Raw genomic sequence first — 6,991 nt, 5'->3', positions numbered from 1 at the left:
ACCTTGCTGTCAGGTTCACATACCTGAACAGCTGCGACCCGTACGTGGTCGTGGACATGTACGGCGTCCGCTTGGGTGCGCCGTGCCATGGACGCACGCACCCTGAAGCAATTGGTGTCGGAAATCCATCTAGGCTACCCTGCACCCAGCTTCTGGCAGAGCATTGGTGAGTCATGACCCCACCTCTGCCAGAACACACGGTATCCGAAAGGATTACCAGGACGCAATGGCGTCCGCCGACGTACGGAAATCGTCGGAGTAGTTGCAGCTGCAACAGGTGTTGAGACACCGTCCACTGCGGGCAATGGACCGCCACAGGCAATGCCGGTAGACAGGACTAATAGTCCAGCGAGGGGAGCTGCAACGCCAGCAGCACCCACCGCTCCTGATTGTGGGGCCATACAGGTCTCGACTGTATCAGCGCCAGGGGATGTCAGCTCCCCAGTAGAACAAGTCCACGTGAGGCCAAGACGGTCGAGACCGTGGTCAGGGCTGAGGTTGCCGAGAGCACCTCCTGTGTGGGTAACAATGTGCCACACGGAGTCGATGAGATTCCCGACTCTGCCCTTGAGTCACCACCGGCTGTGGGTAACGAAGAACCACGCCGGGGTAGGCATTCACGACGTCGTCGCCGCCGTAAGCCGAGTCTGTTGAAACAGACTGGAGTCGCCACAAGCGACTCGGAGTAATCAACGCTCCTCAGGCACGGCCGGCCGATGATGCTATCACATCTTCGACGACGAGACCTGTCAGGTCAAGGCGGCGGTCATAAGTTTGACCGCCCTGCCGGAGGTGTCAGAGTTTCTGAACCTCGAGGGAATATCGCTGCACAACTTCCTGGTCAGCCTGAAGGCTGGGGAGATGGTACTCCTGTAACCGGAGACCTCTCCTGAAGAGTTGAACTCTTCTTCTGTTCTGAACAGGAACGTCCTGGAAGAGTTCTGTTGACGTAGTTACGCATAACTACGTCAACAGGTCGCAAGACCATGTCCATCGCGGGTAACCCTCGCGGACCGCCAAAGGCTTAGCCGATGAACAGGGCGTCTTGCCCGGCATGTGTGGCTGCGCTATACCACAGCGACCATCGCCGAAAAGTCGTCGCGCCGTACGGGCTTCGACTTCAGTAGTGCGGAGTGGCACTACCGGACCGGTGGCTTAAGTCCACGGCCGAGATCGTGGCCAGCTGGAGGTTGCTATAAGCACCTCCTGTGTGGGTTCCACACGGAGTCGATAAGACTCCTGGCACCGCCACCAAGACATGGGTAACTTAGTTCCACGTCCTGATGACCGCCGACGACACCATCGCCGCCGAAAGTCGGGTCTGGGCACGTACCAGACCGGAGTCGCAATGAACGACTCGGAGCTATGCTCCTCAGACACGGTCGGCTCGATGGTGCAGCCGGTTATCAGCTGCTACCACAGGCCGGGGTGTCAGTATTGCTGACCCTTGTATGCCGAAGCGCAAGCTGCGCTTGGGTTCCGAAGAACCCAATGTTTCAATCCACGGCACGAGTCACATGGTTGACGTCGTGCCTGGCGCAATGTATATCGCGCCCGGTCGCCCAGACCTTAACTGAAGAGGAAGACGCGGGTTGCGCTACCTGTGTGGGTAACATAGTTCCACACACCAGGTGAGCCCATGGTGGCTTCACCCGACGTGGGTAATATCGTTCCCACGTCAAGTCGCACAGACTCAAACTGTTCCCGGGCTGGATGAATTCCAGCCGCGGTCGACTCGGTCACCCCGGAGGGGGATCGATCGTAAGAGGGGGGGGGGGGGGTTCGGAAATACCTCTCCTCCCAAGTCTCTAGAGAGACTAGCTTCCTCACGGAAGCTGTTGTTGGCATGAACCAACAACTGTACAGCATCAGTGCTGCACGCTTGCGGCACTTGAGGCAGCCGTCGTGCATTGAGCACGCGGCGTACCTCTGGCGTACGGGAGCACAGCCCCGTACGCCGACGCGGTCATATGTGGTGATGAGTGCCGTGCATGCTTGTACGCACTCGGAACATCTCAATGTTCTAGTGATAGCCGTAGTACACGGCGAACCACTGACGTATGGGCTCACAGGCCCGTACGCCATCGTGGTCTTGAACAAGACCGAGTGTCGTGCAGGCTTGCACACACTCCGACCGTGTCCTGGTCTTGGCGATGCACGAAGCAATCGCCGGCACCAGAGTGAAGGTGGTAGAGAGTGCATGTAACTCTCCACCATGCTTCAAATACCGATATGTACCTCGGTGTCGATGTCCGACACCGAAGCGTCTATGGTACGACGACCTAGACACGGGTGGAGCTTGCTGCTCTACCCGAAATGCTCTTATTGATGAGCAGGCTGCTAATGGCAGCCGTCGTATCACTACGACGAAGCACGATGCTTAGTGCTTTGGTCAACGAATGATGTACGGCGCCGATGCTTCACGCGCTCAGCCATGACTAGCGTAACCCATGCGGGTCCGCTATCATGGCTGGAGGTGAACTGCGAGCTCCCTCCACTCTTGGGCTATGTGATGCCCGGGATGGTGTCGACCCACACGGGAGACACAAGACACACGAAGTGTCAGGGAGGGCCCACGGCTCCTCCCAAGTGAACTGCAGGTGGTTAAGGAGAACCACCGCAAGTTTGGATGCAGTAGCATCCCGTGCCGAAGCACTGTGCGCTTGCTAGCGCTGCAACACGAGTTGCTAAGGACGGCGGCTTCGCGGCCGACATCGTCCTTTGTGCAAGGAAGCACCTCGCAGTGTCCGCCACGGACACAAGTCACTGCGTGACTGTCGAGAGGACGCGCCAGCCGTGCTGTGGCTGCGCCCGGGAATTCCCAATTTGGGAGTTCCAATTCTCTCCCTTCTGATTGGAAAATAAAGTGTGATTCTCAGATAAGTGGGGGAGGATGTAACGGGGTACACCGACGTGTATCCATGTTACATAAAGAGTGACGGGATGTCTCTCTTTTGTGCCCATGGTACGTTGTACCGGTTGGCGGTGAGCCAACCATTGGGCACTTGTTTAGCTTTTACTATAGTTGACTTAGAGTTTGTAAGGATCAAGCTTGACTCACCTATAAATATATTCAGTCTTTAAACCTACCGTCTAAGTCGTAGTCGGTTTCCTTAGACCGGGAACCGTGAACTTGTTGTTCACCGAGAGCTTACGCTCTCTAGCACTTCCTCTGTGCAAGGTGCTGTGTGCCCCGTCACAGCTGCACACACACCATCAGACGCGTCACGACGCCCACACCGCCACACCAAGAAGCCAAGCGACCTGGGCCTGCCCCGGCACTCTCTGACCGCGAGACCCGCCGTCTCATCCGCGCTGCTACCAAGGGCATGTTGTCGGCTGCCCAGCTCAAGTCGGAGCTCCAGCTCACCGTTTCAGTGCGCACCATCCAGCGCACCCTAGCAAGGGTGGACTGGTTGGTGTACACCAAGATGGTGAACACGCTCCCCCTCAAGCCCGAGGACATGCTGAAACGCAAAGCGTGGGCCAGCGCCATGCTGCTGTGCAAGGACACCGAGGTCATCTGGGACTCCATTATCTTCTTGAATTTGTGGTCCATTATGAGTAGGCGAGTGTATGCAAATGGAAGACAATTTGATAGTGTGCCTCAATTGAAGGCTGCATTATTTGAGGCTTGGGAATCCATTCCTCATGCACTGCTGATGTCACTCATTGAGTCCATGCCACGCAGATGCATCGAAGTCTTAGATAAGAAAGGCAATAAGACGCACTTTTGAAATTACCGTCATTCTTTTATACTTGGTTTTTGTATGCTTCGAGTGGGTGATCTAATGTGTCGCTATGCTTAAATGGAATTTTGTATTGGAGGTCCCCCGCACGCTGCGAAATTGCAATCGTTAGCACAAACCACGTTGGTCTATTGGTGACAGAAGAAGCATATCTAAACAGCAATAGCTAACTCGTAATATTGACAGAGCTGTGCCCTCAAACGAGGGTGGGTGATTTATCTTGTCGCGGAGTATAGTGGAGCCTTGGTCTCCATTCAAATGCGGAATGGATACATTACGTAGAGAACACACAGTATGACAAGGTAATGTCATACTTCCTCTGGGTGAAAATAATTGCAACGAAAAACAGATGGTCCGATCTTTTTTCCCTCATGGGCTCGCTTTGAGCCCGCTGATAGGCGGAATCGACGCCATTTGCTCTCAGCTTTTCGCGCGTCTTTTGAGCGCCAAAAAAATCCTTCAAACAAGAAAGTTACGAGCGAAAGTGTACGCATGGGGCATCCTCATTACCCAAATTACCCCATCTCGCAAGCACGCCACCAGCAACCAGTCCCCCCGCATGAGCGCCCGAACCACGCCATCCAAGCCAAACCTCACCGACAGAGAGCGAAAGGATGCTATGATTTTTCTACTGCTGAACGGTGAGCACGGTCGCCCCGACAGAGGAGCCATGAGCCATGCTGCTGAGAAATTTAGTGTGGACATCAGCACCATTAGCCGAGTCTGGGGCCTGTTTAAGTCGGCATTTGCCAGCGACGGGATCGACGGCGTGGTTAGCAGGATGCCGGAGGCAGCCGGCCGCAAGAAGAAAGACCGGCAAGCGCTTTTAGCGCGCATCACCACCATTCCGTTTCGTCGGCGCATGACACAACAGTGTCTGGCAGATGAGCTGGACGTAGCGCGCTCTGTGGTGTGGGACGCGATCGTGCAGGGCCAGCTCCTGCGCCACACCAACACCATCCACCCGCTCTTGACGAACGAGAACAAGCATGCTCGAATTCGGCACGCTCTTCGCCACGTGGTCCACGGATCTGATGGCTCCCACTTCTCGCCCCGTACAACGTCGTGCATGTGGACGAGAAGTGGTTCAACGAGGACACAAACAAGAGGGCCTTCTACGTTCTGCCAGGGGAGACCGTGCCTCATCGCGAGCGTAAAAGCAAGCGATTCATCGGCAAGACAATTTTCCTGGCTGCAATAGCTAGACCAAGGTAAACGTAACCTGCACAACTTATCAATTTTGTTCAGTCTCTGATATTTATTGTTTTTATTATTTGCAGATATGATGCAAATGGACAGGTTTTATTTGACGGGAAAATTGGCATCTGGGATTTTACGAAGCAAACAGAAGCGCAGCGCACCAGCAAGAACCGACTGGCAGGAACGATCAGGACGAAGAACTTGGTTTCTGTAATGGGTCTGCTTAGACCCACTGCTTAAGCTTACACGCGTGCGCACGTGTATGAGGAAGCGTAGGAGTTATTTACTTAAGTTCAGTATACTTGTATCCGCAAGTATACTTAAACCTAGATAAAGGAACCGAACGATAGTTTTGGTGCCAAATGAGAACTGTATTGATTGTAAATGGGGTTTCCTCCTAAAACTGATATTTCTAATAAGAGGTTCTGCCATTGGATGGCTGGCAGAACCCCTATCTATTGAATGGCCCTCATTGGTAGAAAGATGTTACTTTCTACCAGTCATATGCTTTGGGCTATGAATGTGGACCACCTTGTGGAGTGGTCACCTGAATGTATCCCTTAGTGCATGTTACACTACGGTAGGAGGTGAACCGAATGTGTAGCCCCGCTACAGATTCTGCCAATGGTAAAGTCTACAAGCGCTACCTGCTTGAACATGTTATACCAGCAATCAAGGCCAAGTGGCCAATTTGTGAGAAAGGTATGCCAATCATCATCCAACATGATAATGCTACATCTCACTGCAAACCCAATGATCCAGATATCCTCGCCGCTGGGCGTGCTGACGGATGGAACATTCAGCTCGAGTTTCAGCCGGCAAACTCTCCAGATTATAATACCCTTGATTTGGGATACTTCTCTTCGATACAAGCTCTCCAGTATCAAGAAGACTACTACAACATCGACCAGCTTATTCGTGCGGTAAGGAAATCGTACGACGCACTCGAACATGAGAAGCTGGACAATATCTTTCTCACCTTGCAGAAGGTTTTCGAGTGTACAATGCGCGCCGGTGGTTCGAACGAGTACAAGCTTCCTCACATCGGATAGGACAAGCTGCGCCGTCTAGGAAAGCTCCCCCAATCGTTACCATGCGATTTAGAGGCATTTCGCTACGCTGTCGCCATTCTTCATGAAGGAGTCGTAATTGATGTATGATCGAATATAGAGAGAGAGAGCCTTCCTTACTGTTGTACCTACATAATATCATATTTTACTGCAATTCCTTTCAAGAGTCTTGGGTCTGTGGATAGTACATTCTTGCAATAATTCCCGCGCGGAGGAAGTATCAAGCTCTACACGAGGTTTATGTGAAGTACACGGAATATGGGAAAGCCAGAAAACCAAGAGCACTTTGGGTGCAAGCTCGAAGTATTGTGCCTTTCCCGACTTTTGGCCAATCTGACCCATAAAAGCGGGTCTTAAGAAAGAGGGGTTAGGTTATAGGTAGGATTTACCAAGTTGCCCAATTTACCCTTAGTTACATAAGCTGTCTCACCTCTGCTGCTCCTCTTCCGACGACCTTGACAGGCTATGAGCCCAAATACTGACTCAAGCACCGACGACCACGATTTTCCGTGCCTCAGTGGCCGGAACTTCGTGATCTGGAACACTCGAGTGACCGCCGCCCTCGAAGCCGACTATGCGGGCGACGAGGACTACGACTTCTCCTCGGATGAAGACCTCAACCCGGTATTGGCGGACATGAGGGACATTAAGGCCGCGCTAGACGCCGTTGGGGCACCCAAGGCCAACGACATGGACGACTCAAGTTCGAAGTCTGCCACCGTTGGAGACGACGGCGACGTGGAAATGGGGTAGATACAACCACCCTTGATCCAGTCATTCACTGCTAAAAAGCGTGATGATCTGAAGCGAGCGGAGAAGCTAGAGGCTAAGAGCCTAAAACTGAGCTCGAGGAATCTACGGCTCGATGAAGCAAAGGCTAAAGCCTTCCTCATCAAAACCATCGATGATCAACACGTTCTCGTGGTGAAGGATAAGGAGTACGAAGTTGCTGCCATCCGCAGTGACCCGTAC

This window comes from Phytophthora ramorum (genome assembly GCF_020800215.1).
Source record: "Phytophthora ramorum isolate Pr-102 chromosome Unknown Phyram_PR-102_s0018, whole genome shotgun sequence".
Classification (NCBI taxonomy): domain Eukaryota; phylum Oomycota; class Peronosporomycetes; order Peronosporales; family Peronosporaceae; genus Phytophthora; species Phytophthora ramorum.
This window is presented reverse-complemented; position numbering follows the sequence as displayed.